This window comes from Manis javanica, chromosome 3 (genome assembly GCF_040802235.1).
Source record: "Manis javanica isolate MJ-LG chromosome 3, MJ_LKY, whole genome shotgun sequence".
Classification (NCBI taxonomy): Eukaryota; Metazoa; Chordata; class Mammalia; order Pholidota; family Manidae; genus Manis; species Manis javanica.
Genome location: NC_133158.1, coordinates 34,756,707 through 34,784,243, shown reverse-complemented (window position 1 = coordinate 34,784,243; position 27,537 = coordinate 34,756,707). Strand labels below are relative to the sequence as shown.

Sequence of the window (27,537 nt, the reverse complement as noted above, 5' to 3'; positions counted from 1 at the left end):
AAGGATTAAAAACCATATGATCATCTTAATAGATGCTCATAAAGAAGCTGACAAAATTCAGTTTCCATTCATGCTAAAAACTCTTAACAATGGGTATAAAGGGAACATATCTTATCATAACATAATAATGCTTATATATGATCAATCCACTGCTAATATCATATTTAATGGGGAAAAACTGAAAGTTTTTCCTTTAGGATCAAGAACAAGAAGTGAAAGTCCATGCTCACGACTTTTATTCAGCATAGTACTTGAAGCCCTAGTCATAGCAATCAGACAAGAATAAGAAATAAAAGGCATCCAAGTTGGTAAGGAGGAAGTAAAATTGTCACTATTTGTAAATGACATGATACTATATATAGAAAACTCTAAAGACTCCACCTAAAAACTCTTAGGATTAATAAATGAATTCAGTAGTCACAGGATACAAAATCAATATATGGCAATCTGTTACATTTCCATATGCAAATAATAAACCAACAGAAAGAGAAATTAAGAAATCCATCCTATGTACCACTACAGAAAAAATATTAAAATACCTAGGAATAAATGTAACCAAAGAGGGGAAAGACCTGTCTGTATCTTGCAAACTATAAGACACTGATGAAATCAATTGAAGATGACACAAATAAATAGAATGATATTCAAAGCTCATGATTAGAAAGAGTTAATTGTTAAAATACCCACACGTCCCAAAGCAATCTATAGACTCAGTGCAATCCCTATCAAAAATACCAATGGCATTTTTCACTGAACTAAAGCAAATAATCCTAAAATTTGTATGGAACTACAGAAGACCCCAAACAGCCAATGCAATCTTGAGAAAGAACAAAGCTGGGGGTATCATTTGATACTCCCTGATTTCAAGCTCTACTACAAAGCTACAATAATAAAAACAGTATGGTAATGGCACAAGAACAGATATATAGATCAATGGAACAAAACAGAGCCAAGAAATAAACTCATGCTGATGTGGTCAATTAATATATGACAATACGTCACAAATATACAATGGGGAAAAATAATCTCAAATAAATATCATTGAGAAAACTGAACAGCTACATGCCAAAGAATGAAACTTGACCACTTACATCGTACATAAAAATAAATTCAAAATGGACTAAAGACCAAAATGTAAGACCTGAACCCATAAAACTCCTAGAAGAATACATAGGCAGTACACTTGTAAACATCAGCATTAGTAATTTTTTCTGAATGTATCTCCTTAGGCAAGGGAAACAAAAGCAGAAATAAAAAGTGGGACTACATTAAACTAAGAATCTCCTGCATTGCAAAGGAAACCACCAACAAAAGCAAAAGGCAACCTGCTTTATGGGAGAATATATTTGCAAATGATATATCCAATAAAGGGTTAATATTATGATACATAAAAAACGTATACAACTCAACACCAAAAAAAAAAAACCAAACAATCCAACTGAAAAATGGGCAGGAGACCTGAATAGACATTTTTCCGAAGAAGGCATACAGATAACCAATAGACACATGAAAAGATGCTCCACATCACTAATCATAAGGGAAATGCAAATCAAAATTACAATGTCACCTCACACCAGTCTAACAGCAACAAGACAAGAAATGACAAGTGTTGATAAGGATGTGGAGAAAAGTGAACCTTTGTACATTGTTAGTAGGATTGTAAATTTGTGCAAGCAGTATGGAAAAGCAGTATGGAAATTTTTAAAAACACTACCATGAAACCTAGAAATTCCACTTATGGGAATTTACCCAAAGAAAATAAGATCACTAATTTGAAAAGATATGTGCACCCCTATGTTTATCATATCATTATTTACAATAGCCAAAATATGGGAGCTACTTACATGTCCATCAGTAGGTGAATGGATAAAGAAGATGTGGCACCCACTTCTCTTTACCCTACCCCCTTGAGCTTTCTCCAACCTGTCTCTTCCCAGAACCCCCAAGCAGCCACCGCAGCAGGACTGTCCAGTCTATGTCTGCTGCAGAATGTAGCTTGGCTAAGAAGTGCCAGACATTTTGGTAATTAGCATGGCAACTATAGAAGAAATTGCACATTAAATTATTGAAGAGCAGATGGGAAAGATTGTTACAGAGCAGCAAACAGGCCAGAAAACCCAGGGCGCAACACTTGATCATAATACACAAGGCAAGCAGTTCATCCTGACAAATCATGATGGCTCTTCTCCAAGCAAAGTCATTCTGGCCAGGGAAGATTCCACTCCAGGGAAAGTTTTCCTCACAACTCCAGATGCAGCAGGTGTTAGCCAGTTATTTTTTACAACTCCTGATCTGTTTGCACAACACCTCCAGGAATAATAGCAGATAAAAAATTAGCACCATTTGCAATAGCTCTTAACAGATAATTCTTCAGCAGAACAAGGACCAAATAAGGTTTTTGATCTTTGCGTAGTACGTGGAGACAAAGCATCAGGGCATCATTATGGAGCAGTAACTTGTGAAGTCTGCAAAGGATTTTTTAGAAGAAGCATCCAAAAAAATTCAGTTTATTCATGTCGAGGATCAAAGGACTGTATTATCAATAAACATCATTGAAACCACTGTCAATACTGCAGGTTACAGAGATGTATTGCATTTGGAATGAAACAAGACTGTTCAGTGTGAAAGAAAACCCATTGAAGTGTCACAAGAAAAATCTTCTAATTGTGCCGCTTCAACTGAAAAAATCAACATCCTCAAAGACCTTCGAAGTCCATTAGCTGCAGCTCCAACTTTTGTAACAGATAGTAAGACTGCAAGGTCAGCAGGACTATTAGATTCTCAAATGTTTGTGAATATTCATCAGTCTGGAATGAAAACTGTGTCAGCTGTGCTGATGACACTAGATAAGGTTGAATCCTGTCAGGGAGATTTAAGTACCTTGGCCAGTGTGGTTACATCATTAGCGAATTTTGGAAAAACTAAAGATTATCAAAATAATAATGAAATGCGTATGATTGAAAGTTTAAACAGTGGTGATACCTCTTTGTGTGAATTTCACCAAAAACGCAGACCAATGGTGATGTTTCAAGGGCATTTGACACTCTTGCAAAAGCATTGAATCCTGGAGAGAGTACAGCCTTCCAGAGGTCAGTAGAGGACATGGAAGGAAGCGTACACCTAATTGCTGGAGACTCAAGCATAAGTTAAGTACATTGGAAAAAAAGGGGCCACTTCTAAGCAATTCACAGGTAGCTTTCAGCCTCACCATGCCTTCTCCTATGCCTGAGTACCTGAACATGCACTGCATCAGGAGTCTGCCTCCAGACTGCTCTTCTTATCAATGCACTGGGCACTTTCAATTCCTTCCTTCCAGGCTCTAGGGCAACAAAACAGCATATCATTGGTGAAAGCTTACTGGAGTGAGCTTTTTACTCTTGGTCTTTCCCAGTGCTGGCAGGTAATGAATGTGGCAACTATATTAGCAACATTTGTCAATTGTCTTCATAGGAGCTTTCAACAAGAAAGAAGAAAGTTATTGATGGAGCACATTTTCAAACTACAGGAGTTTTGTAACAGCATGGTTAAACTCTGCATTAATGGATATGAATATACGTACCTAAAGGCAATAGTACTCTTTAGTCCAGATCATCCAGGCCTAGAAAACATGGAACAGATTGAGAAATTTCAAGAAAAGGCATATGTGGAATTCCAATAACTAAAACATATCCAGATGACACCTACCGGTTGTCCAGACTACTACTCAGATTGCCACCTTTGAGACTGATGAATGCTACCATCACTGAAGAATTGTTTTTCAAAGGCCTCATTGGCAATGTATGAATTGACAGTGTTATCCCACATATTTTAAAAATGGAACCTGCAGATTATAACTCAGAAATAATTGGTCACAGCATTTGAAAGCTGAGAGATCTCAGTATAAACTCATTGTTCTTTCCCAGAACAGAAGACACCAAATTGAACTCATTGCTTCCAGAGCATCTGGAAAATTTGAGTGGAAAAGGGTAACCAAAAACGAAGGTGTTTTTATTTTGATTTACTTAAGAATAATTTTTGAAGTGCCGGACAGGTAACAGGAATTGATATTTCCCTTCCTGGCTTATTTAAGTAAATAGGGAACACTCTAAATTTATTCTGCCACATCTTAGTATCTAAACTAAGATCTCATTATATTGTATTTTATAAAACAAATAAATTAGACTTTTTTCTCAGAAAAAAAAGATATGGTACATATACACAATAGAATATTACTCAGCCATAAAAGAATGAAATCTTGCCATTTGTGACAATATGGATGGATCTAGAGGGTAGTATGCTACATGAAATAAGTCAGAGAGAAAAAGACAAGTATCACAAGATTTCATATATGTGAAATCTAAGAAACAAAACAAATGATCAAACAAAACTAAAATAGACTCATAATTGTAGGGGAGACTGGTGGTTGCCCTGGGGAGGGGGTTGGGGAAGAGTGAATAGGTGAGGGGAGAGAAATTGTAAGGTGTTTGGTGTACTGATCTTTGGGGCAATTACATGCATGTATACACATGTCAGAATTTATCATGAAGTACATTAAGATTTGTCCATTTTATTGTATGTACCTCAATTTTTAAAAAAAGATATTTGGAACATCTGTGTAGAAGAAAAATTATAAAAATGGTAAATATCTGGGTAAACTTAATAGAATGTTCATATCACATATTTCTCATATGTTTGATGTTGGAAAGCAAAAATTGCAGAATTACTTGGGATTTTTCCATATATATGGATATAACATTAAAACAAATACAACATAAAGGATGAGAAGAGGAAAAGGGATCTATATGGAGGTAAGTTTTATGCAGTCCACTGAACTGGTAAAATATTGGTTCAAAGTATGATGTGAATTCAATAATATATACTGTAATCTCTAGAAATCCAGGAAAAGCTCTATACAAAGATATAGTCAAAGACAACAGATAAATTAAAATTGAATATTAGAAAAAGTACAAAATACTGCAAAGATGAAAGAACAGAGAAAATAAGAGGAACAAAAGAGGGGGTATAAGGGAAAAAAACATAAAAGGTTAGGCCCAAACTGAAGCATGCAAATAATTGTATTAACTGTCATTTAAAAAGAGACATTGGAGAAAGGAGAGGCTTAAAGATGGTGGGGTGAGAACTGAGACAGAAACCTCCTCCCCAAATCACATATAGTATGGAAATACAGAAGATACAACTAATCCTGAAAAAGGGCTGGAAAGAAGACTGCAACAGATTGCCTACATAGGTAGAAAAGAGAAGACCTCACAGAAAAGGGCAAAGTAGCAACGGTGTGATCTGGCAGAACCCAAGCCCTCCCCCAACCCCAGCTCACAGACAGGAGGACGAGAAATGGAGTGGGGAGGGAGTAGAAGCCCAGAACTGCTAAACACCCACCCCTGGCGATCTGCTCCAGGAGCACAAACCCACATTACATGGTGCTCTGGAGATTAGTGGGGTTGGAAAGCAAAGCAGGCAGAATACTCAGATAGAATGAGATTCTAGCCATTTCTGGAGAATGGATACCCTCAAAAGGCCTCTTTGGGACAAAAGAAAGTGAGAGGGCTGCTAAAGGGGCAAGAATTGCACAGAGTTTGCTGCTCATGTGAAAGGATAGGTGGACAAAATTGTTCTGGCAACTCAGCCCAGCAGGTTGGGAACTTTCAGGAGCTTCAGGCACTCCATCCCCCTAGCTGGCAAAGCAGCCCTGAGGCCCACAACTGCAATACACAGCCTGCCTCCCCTTCCTGCTGGCTAGCACTTGCTCACAAAACTGCTGCCCCCACCATTCTGCCAGGACAGCCAGAAGGTGGCCCCAGATAGGGCAGCTACTAGCAGGGGTGTAGTACAGAGGCTTCTCTCTATGTGTTTGGCCCAATGACCCTGGCAGTGGAGGCAGGCACTACAACTGAGAAGCAGGAAAGAGCTCTTTCCTCCTGGCATGCACTAGCACCACTTGCCTGTGACCCCCACCATCACTCCAGGTGCTGAGCAGCTGCAGAGAGTAGAGCTTCTGGGCACTACAGGGGGCTGCTTACACAAAGTTGTTATTCCACATTGTTCATTACAAATATGAAAGTCAAAAGAACCTGGTACAAACCAAAATCCCACAAACTACAGAAAGACAGCCAAGTGAAACTGAAACCACCAATATTCCTGATAAAGATTTCAAAATAAGAATCATAAAGTGCTCACAGAACTGCAGAAAAATATTCAAGACCTCAGGAGATACTTCAAGAAAAAGATGGAAACTTTGAAAAATAGAGTATCTAAAATGAAACAAAATGGAGGGATTTAAAAGCATATTAGATGAGGTAGAGGAGATGGTAAATGAAATAGAAATTACAGAATAGCAATATGAAGAAGCTGAGGCACAGAGAGAAAAAAGAATCTCTGGGAATGAAATAATGTTAAGAGAACTGTGTGACCAATCAAAACAGAACAGTATTTGCATTATAAGGGTACAAGAAGAAGAAGAGAAAATGAGATACAAAGCATGTTTGAGGATATAATTGCCGAAAACTTGCCCAGTCTGGGGTAGGAAATAGTCTCTCAGGCCATGAAAGTGCACAGATCTCCAAACACAAGGCATCCAAGGAAGACAACACCAAGACATATAATAAATAAAATGGCAAAGATCAAGGAAAAGGATGGAGTACTAAAAGCAGCCAGAGAGAGAAAAAAGATCAGATACAAAGGAAACCCCATCAGACTTCTCAGCAGAAACCTTAAAGGCCAAAAGGGAGTGGCATGATATATTTAATGCAATGAAACAGAAAGGCCTCCAACCAAAAATACTATACCAGCAAGATTATCATTTAAATTTGAAGCAGGGATTAAATAATTTCCAGAGAAGCAAAAGTTAAGAGAATTACCTCCCACAAGTCATCTCTACAGTGTATTTTGGAGGGACTGCTCTGGATGGAAGTGCTCCTAAGGCCTAATAGCTGTCACCAGAGGAAATAAAGCCACAGTAAAGGAAGAAGACAAATTAACTCCCAAGAAAATACAAAATTAAATCAACTACCCCCAAAGTCAGTTGAGGGATACACAGAGTACAGAATATGACACCTAATATATAAAGAGTGGAGAAGGAAGTAAAGAAGGGAGGGGGGAAAAAAACCTTTAGACTGTGTTAGAAATAGCATACTAAGTGAGATAAGTTAGACTGTTAGGTAGTAAAGAAGCTGCCCTTGAACCTCTGGTAACCACAAATCTAAAGCCTGCAATGGCAATAAGTACATACCTATCGATAATCACCCTAAATGTAAATGGACTGAATGCACCTATCAAAAGACATAGAGTCACTGAATGGATAAAAAAAACAAGACCCATCTATATGCTGCCTACAAGAGACTCACTTCAAACCCAAACACATACACAGACTGAAGTAAAGGGATAGAAGAAGATATTTCATGCAAATAATAGGGAGAGAAAAGCAGGAGTTGCAGTGCTTCTATCAGATAAAATAACTTTAAAACAAAGAAAGTAACAAGAGACAAAGAAGGGCATTACATAATGATAAAGGGGTCAGTCCAACAAGAGGATTTTTAACCATTTTAAATATCTATGCACCCAACATAGGAGCAAATAATTATGGGAATCAAATACTAATCAAATTAAAGGGGAAAATGAAATGCAATGCATTCATTTTAGAAGACTTCAACACACCACTCACTCCAAAAGACAGATAAACCAGACAGAAAATAAGTAAAGAGACAGAGGCACTGAACAACATATTAGAACAGATGTACCTAACAGACATCTATAGAACACTCCACCCAAAAGCAGCAGGATACACATTCTTCTCAAGTGCACATGGAACATTTTCAAGAATAGATCATATACTAGGCCACAAAAAGAAAGTCAGTCAATTCAGAAGGATTGAAATTGTACCAACCAGCTTCTCAGACCACAAAGGAATGAAACTGGAAATAAATTATGCAAAGAAAACAAAATAGCCCACAAACACATGGAGGCTTAACAACATGCTCCTATATAACCAGTGGATCAATGACCAAATAACAACAGAACAAGCACCACATGGAAACAAATGACAACTATAACACAACACCACAAAATCTGTGGGATGCAGCAAAGGCCATGCTAAGAGGGAAGTATATTGCAATACAAGCCTACCTCAGGAAAGAAGAACAATCCCAAAAGAACAGTCTAAACTCACAATTAATGAAACTAGAAAAAGAAGAGCACATGAGGCCAAAAGTCAGTAGAAGGAGGGACATAATAAAGATTAGAGCAGAAATAAATAAAATCAAGAAGAATAAAACAATAGAAAGAATCAATGAAAGCAGGAGCTCATTCTTTGAGAACATAAACAAAATAGATAAACCCCTAGCCAGACTTATCAAGAAAAAAATAGAGGCTGCACACATAAACAGAATCAGAAATGAGAAAGGAAAAATTACTACAGACACCACAGAAATACAAAGAATTATTAGAGAATACTATGAAAGAAATATATGCTAACAAACTGGATAACCTAGAAGAAATGGACACCTTGCTAGAACAATACAACCTTCCAAGGCTGACTCAGGAAGAAACAGAAAATGCGAACAGACCAATGATCAGAAATGAAATTGAATTAGTAATCAAAAATCTACCTAACAACAAAATCTCTAGACCAGATGGCTTCACCACTGAATTTTATCAAACATTTAGTGAAGACTTAATACTCATCCTCCTTAAAGTTTTCCAAAAAGTAGAAGAGGAGGAAATACTTCCAAACTCATTCTATGAGGCCACCATTACTCTAATACCAAAAGCAGGGAAAGACACCACATAAAAAGAAAATTACAGACCAAGATCCCTGATGAACATAAATGCAAAAATAACAAAATATTAGCAAACCAAATTAAAAATACATCAAAAAGATCATCCATCATAATCAAGTAGGATTTATTCCAGGGATGTAAGGATGGTATGATATTCTAAAATCCATGAACATCATCCACCACATCAACAAAAATAAGGACAAAAACCACATGATCATATCCATAGATGCTGAAAAAACATTTGACAAAATTCAACTTCCATTCATGATAGAAACTCTCAACAAAATGGGTATAGAGGGCAAGTACCTGATCGTAATAAAAGCCATATATGACAACCCCACCGCCAACATCATACTTAACAGTGAAAAGCTGAAAGCATTTCCTTGAAGATCAAGAACAAGACAGGGATGCCCACTCTCCCCACTTTTATTCAACATAGTACTAGAGGTCCTAGCCATGGCAATCAGAAAACACAAATATCTAAAAGGCATCCAGATTGGTAAGGAAGAAGTTAAACTGTCACTATTTGCAGATGACATGATATTGTACATAAAATGCCCTAGAAAATACACCCCAAAACTACTGCAACTAATAACTGAATTCAGCAAAGTGCAGGATACAAAATTAATACACAGAAATCTGTGGCATTCCTATACACTATTGATGAACTAGCAGAAAGAGAAATCACAAAACAATTCCATTCACAGTTGCATCAAAAAGAATAAAATACCTAGGAATAAACCTAACCAAGGAAGTGAAATACCTATACCCTGAAAACTACAAGACACTCATGAGAGAAATTAAAGAAGACACCAATAAATTGAAATACATCCTGTGCTCATGGATAGGAAGAATTAATATTGTCAAAATGGCATGCTGCCTAAAGCAGTCTACAGACTCAATGCAATCCTTATCAAAATACCAATGGTATTCTTCAATTAACTAAAGCAAATAGTTCTAAAAGTCATATGGAATCACAAAAGGCCCTGAATATCCAAAGCAATCCTGAGAAGGAAGAATAAAGCTGGGATATTACGCTCCCCAACTTCAAGCTCCACTACAAAGCCACAGTAATCAAGACAACTTGGTACTGGCACAAGAAAAGGCCCATAGACCAGTGGAACAGAATAGAGAGCCCAGATATAAACCCAAGTATATATGGTCAATTAATATACAATAAAGGAGCCATGAACATACAATAGGGAAACGACAGCCCCTTCAACAACTGGTGTTGATAAAATTGCACAGCTGCATGTAAGAGAATGAAACTGGATTACTGTCTAACTCTGTACACAAATGTAAACTCGAAATGGACCCAAGACATGAATGTAAGTCCTGAAATCATAAAACTCTTAGAAGAAAACAGGCAAAAATCTCTTCTATATAAACATGAGCAACTTTTTCCTGAACACATATCCTTGGGCAAGGGAAACAAAAGCAAAAATGAACAAATGGGACTACATCAAACTAAAAAGCTTCTGTACAGTAAAGGACACCATCAGTAGAACAAAAAGGATCCTACAGTATGGGAGAATATGTTTGTAAATGACATATCTGACCAGGGGTTAACATCCAGAATATATAAAGAATCCACATGCCTCAACACCCAAAAAGGAAATTACTCAATTAAGAAATGGGTGGAGGATCTAAACAGACACTTCTCCAAAGAAAAAAATCAGATGTCCAACAGGTACATGAAAAGATGCTGCACGTTGCAAATTATCAGGCAAGTGCAAATTAAAACCACAATGAGGTATCACCTCACACCAGTTTGTATGGCCAACATCCAAAAGACAAGGAACAACAAATGCTGGAGAGGATGCGGAGAAAGGGGAACCCTCTTCACTGTTGGTTGGAATATAAATTAGTCCACTATTGTATAAATAAATATGAAAGTTCCTCAAAAAACTAAAAATAGAAATATCATTTGACCCAGGAATTCCACTCTTAGGAATTTACCCAAAAAAAACAACCTCCCAAATCCAAAAAGGCATATGCATGTCTATGTTTATTGCAGTACTATTTACAATTGCCAAGATAGGGAAGCAACCTAACTGTCCATCAGTAGATAAATGAATAAAGTACATATACATAATGGACTATTATCAGGCATAAGAAGAAAACAAATCCTACCATTGGATGGAGCTAGAGGGTATTATGCTCAGTGAAATAAGCCAGCTGGAGAAAGACAAGTACCAAATGATTTCTCTCATCTGTGGAGTATAACAACAAAGCAAAACTGAAGGAATGAAACAGAAGAGGCCTCACAGAACCCCGAAAAGGAATAGGGGTTACCAAAGAGAAAAAGTGGGGGAGGGCAGGTGTGACAGGAAGGAAAAGGGGATTGAGGGACATTATGATTGGTACAGATAGTGTGTGGGGTGGGGTCATGGGGAAGATAGTGTAGCACAGAGAAGACAAGTAGTGGCTATGTGGCTTCTTGCTACACTGATGGACAGTGACTGCAGTGGGGTGTGTTGGGGGGTACTCAATAATATGAGTGAATGTAGTGACCACAGTGTTCCTCACGTGAAACCTTTATAAGATTGTATATCGATGATCTCTTAAGAAAAGAAAATGCTTTAATATCTAAGAAAAAGAAAAGAAAAGTCTTCAAGGGAGCCAGGGTAAAGTGACAGCTAACCTATAAGGGAAAAAGAATTCAAATGACAGTAGATTTCTCATCAGACACAACTGAAGACAAAGAAGTAGCATAGTATTTTGGATTTACTAAGGATAACTGCACACCAAGAATCCTATACTCGGTGAAAATACTGCCTAGGAATGAAGAGGAAATGAAGATATTCCCAGGTGAAAGAAAATTAAGAAAATCTGTCACCAGCAGATCTACACTAAAAGAAAAGCTAAAGAAAATTTTCTTTTAAAAAGAGAAAAGGAATTATGACACCAAGATTCCACAGTAGGAGACCCCCGTCTCCTTCCCCCAACGTCGGTGGGTAGCCATCCTTACTGATGTGAGGTGATATCTCATTGTGGTTTTAATTTGCATTTCTCTGATAACTAGCGATGTGGAGCATCTTTCCATGTGTCTGTTGGCCATCTGAATTTCTTCTTAGGAGAACTGTCTGTTCAGCTCCTCTGCCCATATTTTAATTGGATTATTTGCTTTTTGTTTGTTGAAGTGCGTGAGCTCTTTATATATTTTGGATGTCAGCCCTTTATCGGATCTGTCATTTATGAATATATTCTTCCATACTGTAGGGTACCTTTTTGTTCTATCGATGGTGTCCTTTGCTGTACAGAAGCTTTTCAGCTGGATATAGTCCCACTTGCTCATTTTTGTTTTTGTTTCCCTTGCCTGGGGAGATATGTTCATGAAGAAGTCGCTCATGCTTATGTCCAAAAGATTTTTGCCTATGTTTTTCTCTAAGAGTTTTATGGTTTCATGACTTACATTCAGGTATTTGATCCATTTTGAATTTACTTTTGTGTATGGGGTCAGACAGTGATCCAGTTTCATTCTCTTACATGTAGCTGTCCAGTTTTGCCAGCACCATCTGTTGAACAGACTGTCATTTCCCCCATTGTATATCCATGGCTCCTTTATTGTATATTAATTGATGATATATGTTTGGGTTAATGTTTGGAGTCTCTAATCTGTTCCACTGGTCTGTGGCTTGGTTCTTCTGCCAGTGCCAAATTGTCTTGATTACTATGGCTTTGTAGTAGAGCTTGAAGTTGGGGAGTGAGATACCCCCACCTGCTTTATTCTTCTTTCTCAGGATTGCTTTGGCTATTCGGAGTCCTTGGTGTTTCCATATAAACTTTTGAATTATTTGTTCCACTTCGTTGAACAATGTTGTTGGGAATTTGATAGGGATTGCATCAAATCTGTATATTGCTTTGGGCAGGATGGCCATTTTGACAATATTAATTCTTCCTAGCCAAGAGCATGGGATGAGTTTCCATTAGTTAGTGTCCTCTTTAATTTCTCTTAAGAGTGTCTTATAGTTTTCAGGGTATAGGTCTTTCACTTCTTTGGTTAGGTTTATTCCTAGGTATTTTATTCTTTTTGATGCAATGGTGAATGGAATTGTTTTCCTGATTTCTCTTTCTATTGGTTCATTGTTAGTGTATAGGAATGCAACAGATTTCTGAGTGTTAATTTTGAATTCTGAAACTTTGCTGAATTCCGATATCAGTTCTAGTAGTTTTGGAGTGGAGTCTTTAGGGTTTTTTATGTACAATATCATGTCATCTGCAAATAGTGACAGTTTAACCTCTTGTTTACCAATCTGGCTTCCTTGTACTTCTTTGTTTTGTCTGATTGCCATGGCTAGGACCTCCAGTACTATGTTAAATAACAGTGGGGAGAGTGGGCATCCCTGTCTTGTTCCCCATCTCAGAGGAAAAGCTTTTAGCTTCTCGCTGTTCAGTATGATGTTGGCTATGGGTTTATCATATATGGCCTTTATTATGTTGAGGTACTTGACCTCTATACCCATTTTGTTGAAAGTTTTTATCATGAATGGATGTTGAATTTTGTCAAATGCTTATTCAGCATCTATGGGGATGATCATGTGGTTTTTGTCTTTCTTTTTGTTGATGTGGTGGATGATGTTGATGGATTTTCGAATGTTGTACCATCCTTGCATCCCTGGGATGAATCCCACTTGGTCGTGGTGTATGATCCTTTTGATATATTTTTGAATTCGGTTTGCTAATATTTTGTTGAGTATTTTTGCATCTATGTTCATCAGGGATATTGGTCTCTAGTTTTCTTTTTTGGTGGGGTCTTTGCCTGGTTTTGGTATTAGGGTGATGTTGGCTTCATAGAATGAGTTTGGGAGTATTCCCTCCTCTTCTATTTTTTGGAAAATTTTAAGAAGAATGGGTATTATATCTTCTCTGTATGTCTGATAAAATTCCGAGGTAAGTCAATCTGGCCCAGGGGTTTTGTTCTTGGGTAGTTTTTTGATTACCACTTCAATTTATTTGCTGGTAATTGGTTTGTTTAGATTTTGTGTTTCTTCCTTGGTCAGTCTTGGAAGGTTATATTTTTCTAGGAAGTTGTCTGTTTCTCCTAGGTTTTCCAGCTTGTTAGCATATAGGTTTTCATAGTATTCTCGAATAATTCTTTGTATTTCTGTTGGGTCCATTGTGATGTTTCCTTTCTCGTTTCTGATTCTGTTGATGTGTGTTGATTCTCTTTTCTCTTAATAAGTCTGGGTAGAGGCTTATCTATTTTGTTTATTTTCTCAAAGAACCAGCTCTTGGTTTCATTGATTTTTTCTATTGTTTTATTCTATTTAAGTCTGGGTAGAGGCTTATCTATTTTGTTTATTTTCTCAAAGAACCAGCTCTTGGTTTCATTGATTTCTTCTATTGTTTTATTCTTCTCAATTTTGTTTATTTCTTCTCTGATCTTTATTATGTCCCCCCTTCTGCTGACTTTAGGCCTCATTTGTTCTTCTTTTTCCAATTTTGATAATTGTGATGTTAGACTATTCATTTGGGATTGTTCTTCCTTCTTTAAATATGCCTGGATTGCTATATACTTTCCTCTTAAGACTGCTTTCGCTGCGTGCCACAGAAGTTGGGGCTTTGTGTTGTTGTTGTCATTTATTTCCATATATTGCTGGATCTCCATTTTAATTTGGTCGTTGATCCATTGACTATTTAGGAGCATGTTGTTAAGCTTCCATGTATTTGTGAGCCTTTTTGCTTTCTTTGTACAATTTATTTCTAGTTTTATACCTTTGTCGTCTGAAAAGTTGGTTGGTGGGATTTCAATCTTTTTGAATTTACTGAGGCTCTTTTTGTGGCCTAGTATGTGGTCTATTCTGGAGAATGTTCCATGTGCACTTGAGAAGAATGTGTATCCTGTTGCTTTTGGGTGTAGAGTTCTATAGATGTCTATTAGGTCCATCTGTTCTAGTGTGTTTTTCAGTGCCTCTGTGTCCTTACTTATTTTCTGTCTGGTGGATCTGTCCTTTGGAGTGAATGGTGTGTTGAAGTCTCCTAAAATGAATGCATTGCAGTCTATTTCCTCCTTTCGTTCTGTTAGTATTTGTTTCACATATGCTGGGGCTCCTGAGTAGGGTGCATATATATTTTTAATGGTTATATCCTCTTGTTGGACTGAGCCCTTTATCATTATGTAATGTCCTTCTTTATCTCTTGTTACTTTCTTTGTTTTGAAGTCTGTTTTGTCTGATACTAGTACTGCAACACCTGCTTTTTTCTCCCTATTGTTTGCATGAAATATCTTTTTCCATCCCTTGACTTTTAGTCTGTGCATGTCTTTGGGTTTGAGGTGAGTCTCTTGTAAGCAGCACATAGATGGATCTTGTTTTTTTTATCCATTCAGTGACTCTATGTCTTTTGATTGGTACATTCAGTCCATTTACATTTAGGGTGATTATCGATAGGTATGTACTTATTGCCATTTCAGACTTTAGATTCGTGGTTACCAAAGGTTCCAGGTTACTTTCCTGACTATCTAAGAGTATAACTTAACTCACTTAGTATGCTGTTACAAACACAATCTAAAGGTTCTTTTCTATTTCTCCTCCTTTTTCTTCCTCCTTCATTCTTTATATATTAGATATCAAATTCTGTACTTTTTGTCTATCCCTTGATTGACTTTGGGGATAGTCAATTTAATTTTGCATTTGCCTTGCAATCAGCTGCTCCACCCTCCCTACCGTGGTTTTACTACCTCTGGTGACAGCTATCCAACCCTAGGAACACTTCCATGTATAGCAGTCCCTCCAAAATAGACTGCAGAGATGGTTTGTGGGAGGTAAACTCTCTCAGCTTTTGCTTATCTGGAAATTGTTTAATCCCTCCTTCAAATTTAAATGATAATCTTGCCAGATAAAGTAATCTTGGTTCCAGGCCCTTCTGCTTCATGGCACTTAATACATCATGCCACTCCCTTCTGGCCTGTAAGATTTCTGCTGAGAAGTCTGATGTTAGCCTGATGGCCTTTCCTTTGTATGTGATCTTATTTCTGCATCTGGCTGCTTTGAACAGTCTGTCCTTATCCTTGATCTTTCCCATTTTAATTACTATGTGTCTTGCTGTTGTCTTCCTTGGGTCCCTTGTATTGGGGGATCTGTGGATCTCCATGGCCTGACAGACTATGTCCTTCCCCAGATTGGGGAAGTTTTCAGCAACTACCTCCTCAAAGACACTTTCTATCCCTTTCTCTCTCTCTTCTTCTTCTGGTATCCCTATAATGTGAATATTGTTCTGCTTGGATTGGTCACACAGTTCTCTCAATATTCTTCCATTTTTAGAGATCCTTTTTTCTCTCTGTGCCTCAGCTTCTTTGTATTCCTCTTCTCTGGTTTCTATTTCAATTATTGTCTCCTCCACTGTATCCAACCTGCTTTTAATACCCTCCATCGTGCTCTTCAATGATTGGATCTCTGACCTGAATTCATTCCTGAGTTCTTGGATGTCTCTCTGTACCTCCATTAGGATGTTGATGATTTTTATTTTGAACTCCCTTTCAGGAAGAGTCACGAGGTCCATATCATTTAAATCTTGCATTAATAATTTTACTCTGGACAAGGTTCCTTTGGCGTTTCATGTTTGTATATGGCACCCTCTCATGTCCAGAAGCTCTATTCTGGAGCTGCTCAGCCCCTGAAGCAATGTTGGGGTTGCAGGGGAGCAGTACTCATGCCTGGGGGGAGGGAAGAGCTGTTCCCCACCTCCTGGATGCTGTGCCTGTCTCCACTGCCTGAGCCAGTGGGCTGGTCATACAGATATGTTTTTGTCCCAGAGCAGCTGGATATGGATCCCTGCTTTCCACAAGCAGCCGGAATCCCAGTCTCCCCTGGAACTCTGCCTGTATTAACTTTCCAACCCGGTAGTCATGCGAGTCTCATGAAAGCACCATGAAATGTAGGTTTGTGCTTCCAGCACAGATCTCTGGAGCTAGATATTCAGCAGCCCCAAGCCTTCCACTCCCTCCCTGCTCCGTTTCTCTTCCTCCCGCCAGTGAGCTGGTGTGGGGGAGGAGCTCGGGTCCCACGGAGGCACAGCTCTGGTACATTACCCCGTTCGCTGAAGTCTGCTCTTTTCTCCAGGTGTGTGCAGTCTGATGCCATCCTCTTTCCTGTTGCTCTCTCAGGATTAGTTGCACCAATTAAATTTTCTAATTTTATCCAGTTTTAGGAGGAAACCTCTGTCTCTCCTCTCACGCCACCATCTTTAATCTCCACAGTGTCTTTTGATCCATGAAATTTTAAGTTTTGAATCCACTAAATGTATTTTTGTTTTGTTCCTTGGGCTTTGATGTTATATCTAAGAATCCACTAACAAGTCCAAGATCTTGAGGATTTACCACTATGTTTTTCTTTTAGGAATTTCATTAGCATTAGCTTTTACATCTAGGTCTTTCATCTATTTTGAGTTAATATTTATATATGATATGAGGTAAAGATCCAGATTCATTCTTTTGCATGTGGTTGTCCAGCTGTCCCAATATTATTTGTTGAAGGGACTGTTGTTTCCCCATTGAATGTGCTTGACACCTTTATCATAATAATTGATGTTAGCTAGTCATATGTTTGTTTCTGGACCCTCAATTCTATTCCAGTGGTTTCTATATCTATCCTTTTGCCAGCACAAACTCCAAGAAGGGACCAGCAGTAACAAAAGGGGATGGGTGAGCAAGGGTGGGTGGGTAGGGAGGGAGAAGGAGATTGAGGGGCATTATGATTGGCACATGTCATGTGGGAGGGTGACGAGGAAGACAGTGTAGCACAGAGAAGACAAGTAGTGACTCTGTGGCATTTTACTACACTGATGGACAGTGACTGCAATGGGGCATCGGGGGGGACTCAATAATATGGGTGAATATAGTAACCACAGTATTTTTCATGTGAAACCTTCATAAGAGTGTATATCAATAATACCTTAATTAAAAAATCATTTAAAAAATCAAGAATCATCTTGATTCCACCATGATCAAGTGGAATTTATTCCAGGGATTCAAAGATGGCTCAACATCCACAAATCAGTCAATATGATATACCACATTAACAAAATGAAAGATGAAAATCATATCATCACCTCAACAGATGAAGGAAAAGCATTTTTAAAAATTCAACATACATTCATAAAAGCTGTCAGCAAACTAACTCTCACAATAGGTTGGGAAGGAACCTATTGCAACATAAAAAGGCCATATATAATAAGCACACAGGTAACTTCATTCAAAACAATAAAAAGCTCAAAGCTTTTCTTCTAAGGTCAGGAACAAGAAACAGGGATGCCCTCTTTCACTACTTTTATTCAACAAAGCATTGGAAGTCTAGCCAGATCAGTTAGTCAAGAAAAAGAAATGGAAGGCATCCAAACTGGAAAGGAAGAAGTAAAACTGCCTATTTTCAGATGACAACCCTAAAGACTCCACCAAAAAAACTATTAGAATTAATAAAAAATTCAGTGAAGTTGTGGGATACAAAATAAATATACAGAAATCTGTTGCACTTCTATACATTAATAATGAACTATCAGAAAGAGAAATTAAGAAAACAATCCCATGTACAACTGCATTGAAAAGAGCAAAATGCCTAGGAATAAATTTAATCTAGGAGGTCAAAGAGCTATATGCTGAAAAGTGTAAGATACTGATGAAAGAAATGGAGGAACACACAAATAAATGGAAGATATTCTGGGCTCATAGATGGGAACAATTAAAATTGTTAAAATGTCCACATTACCCAAAGCAATTTTCAGAGTCAGTGCAATCCCATGAAAGCTCCATAGCATTTTTCACAGAAATAGAACAATATAAAGTTGTATGGAACCACTCAGGACCCCAAATAAGCAAAGCAATCTTGAGAACAAACAGCAAAGCTGGAGTCATCCCAGTACCTGATTTTAAACTGTACTAAGAGCTACAGTAATCAAAACGGTGTGGTACTGGCACAAGACTAGGTCAATGGAACAGAATAGAGAACCTAGAAAACCCCCAGGCCTATATTGTTAATTAATTTATGACAAAGGAAGCAAGAATATACAATGGGGAAAAGACAATTTCTTCAATATATGGTATTGGGAAAACAGGATTGTTACATCAAAAGAATGAGACTTGACCACTGTCTTAACACTATATACACAAAAGTCAAGTCAAATAGTAAAGACTTGAAAACCTGAAAGCATAAAACATAGAAGAAAACAAAATGGTGATGATTTTTTGGATTTGTTTCCAAAAGCAAAAGCAAGAAATTAAAAAATAAATGAGTGCATCTGCATCAAACTAAAAAGCTTTTGCTTGTAACAAAGAAAACCATCAACAAAATGAAAAGACAACAACCTATGGAATGGGAGAAAGTATTTGCAAGTCATATATCAGATTCAGGATTAATATCCAAAACTCAAACAACTCAACACCCAAAACAAAACAAAACAAAAAGCAATCCATTTAAAAAATAGGCAAAAGATCTAAATAGATACTTTTCCAAAGAAGACATATGACCAGCAGGTACATGAAAAGGTGCCTAAAATCACAACATCACCAATCATCAGGTAAATGCAAATGAAAACCACAATGACTTATCACCTCACACCTGTTAGAATGGCTGTTATAAAAAAGACAAGCAGTAACAAGTGCTGGCGAGGATGTAGAGAAAAGGCAACCCTTGTGCACTGTTGGTGGGAATGTAAATTGGTGCAACCACTATGGAAAATAGTATGGAGGTTTGTCAAAAAGTTAAAAATAGAACTACCATATGATCCAACAATTGCAATCCTGGGTATTTATCCAAAGCAAACAAAAACACTAACTCAGAAGACATCTGCACCCTTATGTTTACTGCAGCATTATTTACAATAGGCAAGATGTGAAAACAACTTGTGTCTGTCAATAGATGAATGGATAAATAAAACTGCTGTGTATATATTCAGTGGAATATTATTCCACTATAATAAAAAATGAAATCTTTCCATTTGTGATAACATGGATGAATCTTGAGGGCATTGTGCTAAGGGAAGTAAGTCAGACAGAGAAAGACAAATACTGTATACCCTCACTTATTCATGGAACTTCAAAAACAAAAAATCTGAAATTCATAGATACAGGGAATATGTTGGTGGTTGCCAGAGGTTGGGGAAATGGATGAGGGGGGCCAAAAGGGACAAACTTCCAATTAGAAAATAAATAAGTCATGGGATGTTGTTCAGCATGGTGACCATAGTTAATGATACTGTGTTGCATATTTAAAAGTTGTTAAGAGAATAGATCTTAAAAGCTCTCATCACAAGAAAAAAAACTGGAACTATTATGGGGATGGATGTTAGCCTGACTTATTGTAGTGATCATTTTCATAATATATACAAATATCAAATTATTATGCTGTATTATGCTGTACCTGAAACTAATACTATATGTCAATTATATCACAATAAAAGTAATGTCTATTAAAACAAATAAGCCTAACAGGTTCAGGGGAATTCCTAGCCTCAGCCACATACTATGCTAGGGCCAATAAACACAGCTGACTTTGTGTTAAGTCTTAGCTGCCTGAACAAACTTCCTTTTAGTGTATTTCAGTTTGAGGCCTTGGTGGCCAATTCCTAGCAGCAGATCAGCCAAGACCATTTTTACAATTTCCAATCTCTCTATAGAGATCGGCGAGAAAAACTTGTCAAGGCAGGAGCAGGTTCTTTAAGGTACCCTGGATTTCTATGTATTCATCCATTAACTTTTTAAAAATTTTTATTTTGATATCATTAATGTATAAGTATGTGACAACATTATGGTTACTAGACTCCCCCTATTATCAGGTCCCCCCAACATACCCCATTAAAGTCACAGTCCATCAACGTAGTAACATGCTATAGAATCATTATTTGTCTTCTCTATATATACTGCCTTTCCCATGTCCACCCCCCCATGCTACATTATGTGTGATAATCATAATGCCCCCCTTTTCCCCCTTATCCCTCTTATCCCACCCATCCTCCTCCATCCCTTTTGGCAACTGTTACACCTTTCTTGGGTTATGTGAGTCTGCTGCTGTTTTGTTCCTTCAGTTTTTGCTTTGTTCTTATACTCCACAGATGAGTGAAATCATTTGATACTTGTCTTTCTCCACCTGGCTTATTTCACTGAGCATAATACCCTCTAGCTCCATCCATGTTGTTGCAAATGGTAGGATTTGTTTTCTTCTTATGGCTGAATAATATTCCACTGTGTGTATGTACCACATCTTTATCCATTCACCTACTGATGGGCACTTTGGTTGCTTCCATTTCTTGGCTATTGTAAATAGTGTTGTGATAAACACAGGGGTGCACCTGTCTTTTTCAAACTGGGCTGCTGCATTCTTCAGGTAAATTCCTAGGAATGGAATTCCTGGGTCAAATGGATTCCTATTTTGAGTTTTTTGAGGAATGTCTATACAATGGTTGAACTAGTTTACATTGCCACCAGCAGTGTAGGAGGGTTCCTCTTTGTCCACATCCTCGCCAACATTTGTTGTTGTTTGTCTTTTGGATGGCGGCTATCCTAACTGGTGTGAGGTGATATTTCATTGTGGTTTGAATTTGCATTTCTCTGATGATTAGCGATGTGGAGCATCTTTTCATGTGCCTGTTGGCCATCTTAATTTCTTCTTTGGAAAAGTGTCTGTTCAGCTCCTCTGCTCATTTTTTAATTGGCTTATTTGCTTTTTGCTTGTTGAGGTGTGTGAGCTCTTCATATAATTTGGATGTCAACCTCTTACCGGATCTGTCATTTATGAATATATTCTCCCATACTGTAGGATGTCTTTTTGTTCTACTCATGGTGTCCTTTGCTGTACAGAAGCTTTTTAGTTTGATATAGTCCCACTTGTTCATTTTTGCTTTTGTTTCCCTTGCCCAGGAAGATATGTTCATGAAAAAGTTGATCATGTTTATGTCCAAGAGATTTTTGCCTATATTATTTTCTAAAAGTTTTATGTTTTCATGACTTACATTCAAGTCTTTGATCCATTTCGAGTTTATTTTTGTGTATGGGGTTAGGCAGTAATCCAGTTTCATTCTCTTACATGTAGCTGTCCAGTTTTGCCAACAGCAGATGTTGAAGAGGCTGTCATTTCCCCATTGTATATCCATGGCTCCTTAATCATATATTAATTGACCATATATGATTGGGTTAATATCTGGACTCTCTATTCTGTTCCACTGTTCTATAGGTCTGTTCTTGTGCCAGTACCAAATTGTCTTGATTACTGTGGCTTTGTAGTGGAGCTTGAGTCAGGGTGCATATTTCCCCCTGCTTTATTCTTCCTTCTCAGGATTGCTTTGGCTATTGGGGTCTTTTGTCATTCCATATGAATTTTAGAACTATTTGCTCTAGTTCTTTGAAGAATGCTGTAAGTATTTTGTTAGGGATTGCATTGAATCTGTAGATTGCTTTAGGCTGGATGGCTATTTTGACAATATTAATTCTTCCTACCCAAGAGCATGGGATGAATTTCCATTTATTAGTGTCCTCTTTAATTTCTCTTAAGAGTGTCTTGTAGTTTTCAGGGTATAGGTCTTTCACTTCCTGGTTAGATTTATTCCAAGGTATTTTATTCCTTTTGATGTACCTGTGAATGGAATTATTTTCTTGATTTCTCCTTCTGCTAGTTCATTGTTAGTGTATAAGAATGCAATCGATTTCTGGGCATTAATTTTGTATCCTGAAACTTTGCTGAATTCAGATATTAGATCTAGTAGTTTTGGAGTGAATTCTTCTGGGTATTTTATGTACAATATCATGTCATCTGCAAACAGGGACAGTTTGACTCCTTCTTTACCAATCTGGATGCCTTTTATTTCTTTAAGTTGTCTGATTGCCATGGCTAGGATCTCCAGAATTATGTTGAATAAAAGTGGGTACAGTGGGCATCCTTGTCTTGTTTCTGATCTTAAAGGAAAAGCTTTCAGCTTCTTGCCACTAAGTATAATGTTGGCTGTGGGTTTGTCATATATGGTCTATATTATGTTGAGGTACTTGCCCTCTATACCCACTTTGTTGAGAGTTTTTATCATGAATGTGTTTTGAATTTTGTCAAATGCTTTTTCAGCATCTATGGAGATGATCATGTGGTTTTTGTCCTTCTTTTTGTTGATGTGGTGGATGATGTTGATGGATTTTCGAATGTTGTACCATCCTTGCATCCCTGAGATGAATCCCACTTAGTCATGATGGATGTCTTTTGATGTATTTTTGAATTCGGTTTCTAATATTTTGTTGAGTATTTTTGCATCTATGTTCATCAGGGATCTTGGTCTGTAATTTTCTTTTATTGTGGTGTCTTTGCCTGGTTTTGGTATTAGAGTGATGTTGGCCCCATAGAATGAGTTTGGGAGTAATTCCCTCCTCTTCTACTTTCTGGAAAACTTTCAGGAGGGTGGGTATTATGTCTTCACTAAATATTTGATAAAATTCAGCAGTGAAACCATCTGGTCTAAGGGTTTTCTTCTTAGGTAGTTTTTAAATTAACAATCCAATTTCTTTGCTAGTATTTGGTCTAGTCAGATTTTCTGTTTCTTCCTGGGTCAGCCTTGGAAGGTTGTACTTTTCTAGAAAGTTGTCTCTTTCTTCTAGGCTGTCCAGTTTGTTGCCATATAATTTTTCATAGTATTCTCTCATAATTCTTTGTATTTCTGTGGTATCTGTAGTGATTGTTCCTTTCTCATTTCTGATTCTGTTTATGTGTGTAGACTCTTTTTTCTTGATAAGTCTGGCTAGCAGTTTTTCTATTTTGTTTAATTTATCAAAGAAGCAGCTCCTGCTTTCATGGATTCTTTCCATTGTTTTATTATTCTCAATTTTATTTATTTCAGCTTTAATCTTTATTGTGTCCCTCCTTCTACTGACTTTGGGCCTCATTTATTCTTCCTTTTCTAGTTTCATTAATTGTGAGTTTAGACTGTTCATTTGGGATTTTTCTTCTTTCCTGAGGTAGGCCTGTATTGCAATATATTTCCCTCTTAGCACAGCCTTCACTGCATCCCACAGATTTTGTGTTGTTGAATTATGGTTGTCATTTGTCTCTATATATTGCTTGATCTTTTTTTATTTGGTCATTGATCCATTGGTTATTTAGGAGCATGTTATTAAGCCTCCATGTGTTTGTGGGCTTTTTCATTTTTTTTGTGTAATTTATTTCTAGTTTCATACCTTGATCTGAGAAGCTGGTTGGTACAATTTCAATCTTTTTAAATTTACTTAGGTTCTTTTTGTGGCCTAGTATATGATTTATTCCTGAATGTGTTCCATGTGCACTTGAGAAGAATGTGTATCCTGTTACTTTTGGATGGAGTGTTCTGTAGATGTCCATTAGGTCCATCTGTTCTAATACGTTGTTCAGTGCCTCTGTCTCTTTACTTATTTTCTGTCTGGTTTTCTGTCCTTGGAGTGAGTGGTGTGTTGAAGTCTCATAAAATGAATGCATGGCATTATATTTCCCCCTTTTATTCTGTTAGTATTTGTTTCACATATGTAGGTGATCCTGTGTTGGGCACATAGATACTTATAATAGTTATATCCTGTTGTTGGACTGACCCTTTTATCATTATGTAATGTCCTTCTTTGTCTCTTGTTACTTTATTTGTTTTGAAGTCTATTTTATGTGATACAAGTACTACAACTCCTGCTTTTTTCTCACTATTAATTGCATGAAATATCTTTTTCCATCCCTTTACTTTCACTCTGCATCTGTCTTTGGGTTTGAAGTGAGTCTCTTGTATGCAGCATATAGATGGGTCTTGTTTTTTTATCCATTCAGTAACTCTATGTGTTTTGATTGGTGCATTCAGTTCATTTACAGTTAGGGTGATTATAGATAGGTATATACTTATTGCCATTGCAGGCTTCACATTCTTGGTTACCAATGGTTCACAGGTAATTCCCTTACTATCTAATAGTCTAACTTAACTCACTTCGTATGCTATTACAAACACAACCTAAAGTTTCTTTTTTTCCCTCCTTTTTCTTCCTCCTCCATTCTTTGTATATTATGAATCATATTCTGTACTCTTTGTCTATCCCTTGGGTGACATCTATTAACCTTAGGAATACTTCCATCTATACAAGTCCCTCCAACATGCACTGTAGAGTTGGTTTGTGGGAGGTAAATTCTCTCAGCTTTTTCTTATCTGAAAATTGTTTAATCCCTCCTTTAAATTTAAATAACCTTTCTAGGTAGACTATTATTGGTTCAAGGCCCTTCTGATTAATTGCATTAAATATATCATGACACTCCCTTCTGGCCTCTAAGGTTTCTGCTGAGAAATCTGATGATAGCCTGATGGGTTTTCCTTTGTGTGTGATCTTTTTTCTCTCTCTAGCTGCTTTTAAGTCTGTCTTTATCCTTGATCTTTGCCATTTTAATTATTATATGTCTTGATGTTGTCTTCCTTGTGTCTCTTGTGTTGGGATATCTGTGCATCTCCATGGATTGAGAGGCTATCTCCTTCCCCAGATTGGGGAAGTTTTCAGCAGTTACCTCCTCAATAACATTTTCTATCCCTTTTCCTCTCTCTCTTCATCTTCTGGTACTCCTACAATGTGAAAATTGTTCCATTTGGATTGGTCACACAGTTCTCTCAATATTCTTTCATTCTTAGAGATACTTTTTTGTCTCTGTGCCTCAGTTTCTTTGTATTCCTCTTCTCTAATTTGTATTCCATTTACCATCTCTTCTACTACATCTAATCTGCTTTTAAATCCTTCCATTGGATGTTTCATTTCAGATATGGTATGTCTTAATGATTGAATCTCCATCTTAAATTTATTCCTGAGTTCTTGAATATTTTTCTGTACCTCCATAAGCATGTTTATAATTTTCATTTTGAACTCTCTTTCAGGAAGATTGGTGAGTTCAGTTTCATTTGGCCCTTTTTCTGGGGTTTGTGAGATTTTGGTCTGAACCATGTTCTTTTGACATTTCATATTTCTGTGTGGTGAGTAGTAGTGCCCAGAAGCTCCAGTCTCTGGAGCTGCTCAGCCCCTACAGTGAGGTTTGGTGTCATGGGGGAGCAGAGCTGGTGCCTGGGGGGAGGAAGGATCTGTTTCCTGATTCCAGTCTGTGGTGCTTGTCTCCCATGTCAGAGCCAGTGGGCCAAGCATTTGTGCTTTGCATCTCTCGCTTTTGTAGGTGGGGCCTCCCTCTGGCTGGCCTCATGCCAGCACAGTGACAGCTGTTTTGTGAACCAGTGCCACCAGGCTAGGAGGAAAGTGCAGCAGGCTGTGTGTCACAGAGGGGGGCCTCAGAGCTGAGTAGGCAGCGAGGGGGATGGGGCCCTGAAGGTCCTCAAAGTTCCCAACCAGCTGGGCTGAGTGTGCCCAGACAACCTTGTCCAGTTCTCCCCTCCCCCACACAGAAGCTCCGTGGAAACCCTCTCACTGCTAGGAAGCCTCTCAGACTTCCTGCCTTTCCCTTGTCCCAGAGCAGCCAGATGGGGATTTCCTCCTCCACAAATGGCTGGAATCTCAGTCTCTCAAGCACTCCACCTGTCTGAGCTCCCTAACGTCCAGGGCTCCACAAGGTGTATGTAGGTTTCTGCTCCCAAAGCTGACCTCCAGGGTTGCATGTTCAGCAGTCCCAGGCTTCCACCCCCCTACCCTGCTCTATTTCTCTTCCTCCCACTGGTGAGCTGGGGTTGGGGGAAGGGCTTGGTTCCCACCTGATTAAGGCTTTTGCACATTATTCTGTTTCATGAGGTCGGGTCTGTTTGAGAGGTCTGTATGCAGTCTGGTTCAACCTTCTTTCTTGTTGGTGTTTTAGGTTAGTTTTATTAATTAACTCTATTTTAATACTATTTGTGGTGTTGAGAGGAGTTCTCAATCTCACCTCTCATGCCACCATCTTGAATCCTCACCCATTAACTATTGATTCTTAAAATAATAAAGAGAATATGCTCCAAAATGATTTTACTCTTTTTTTTTACAGTCTTCATTTTTTTTGAGAGGGCATCTCATATTTATTGATTAAATGGTTGTTAACAACAATAAAATTCTGTAGAGGGGAGTCAATGCTCAATGCACAATCATTAATCCACCCCAAGCCTAATTCTCATCAGTCTCCAACCTTCTGAAGCATAATGCACAAGTTCTTACATGGTGAACAAATTCTTACATAGTGAATAAGTTCTTACATGGTGAACAGTACAAGGGCAGTCATCACAAAAACTTTCGGTTTTGATCACGCATTATGAACTATAAACAATCAGGTCAAATATAAATATTTGTTTGATTTTTATACTTGATTTATATGTGAATCCCACATTTCTCCCTTTATTGTTATTATTTTTTTTAATGAAATGCTGAAGTGGTAGGTAGATGCAAGATAAAGGTAGAAAACATAGTTTAGTGTTGTAAGAGAGCAAATGTAGATGATCAGGTGTGTGCCTGTAGACTAAGTGTTAATCCAAGATAGACAAGGGCAATAAAACATCCACAGATGCTGAAGATTTCTCTCAAAACAGGAGGGGTGAGGTTCTAAGCCTCACCTCTGTTGATCCCCAATTTCTCACCTGATGGTCCCCCTGCAACTGTGCCTGTCTTAGGTTGTTCCTCCCTTGAGGAATCTTACCCATCTCTGGCCAACCAGTCATCTTCTGGGGCCATACAGGGAAATGTAAAGTTGGTAAGTGAGAGAGAAGCAGTATTGTTTGAAAAGGTTAGCTTTTTACTTCTTTGCAGATTTATGCCCTGTGGCTTCTATGCCCAGCATTTGTCTTGAGGTATCTTTACCACTTGGAGGAATTATGATACATGGTGAATTCGATATGAGGCACGAAT

At 37.8% G+C, this 27,537-nt stretch overlaps 1 pseudogene; it reads left to right on the top strand.

Moving 5' to 3' along the window:
* Positions 1-2,031: 2,031 nt before the first annotated feature.
* On the top strand, positions 2,032-3,861 carry LOC108389016 (nuclear receptor subfamily 2 group C member 1-like; annotated as a pseudogene).
* Positions 3,862-27,537: the final 23,676 nt, after the last annotated feature.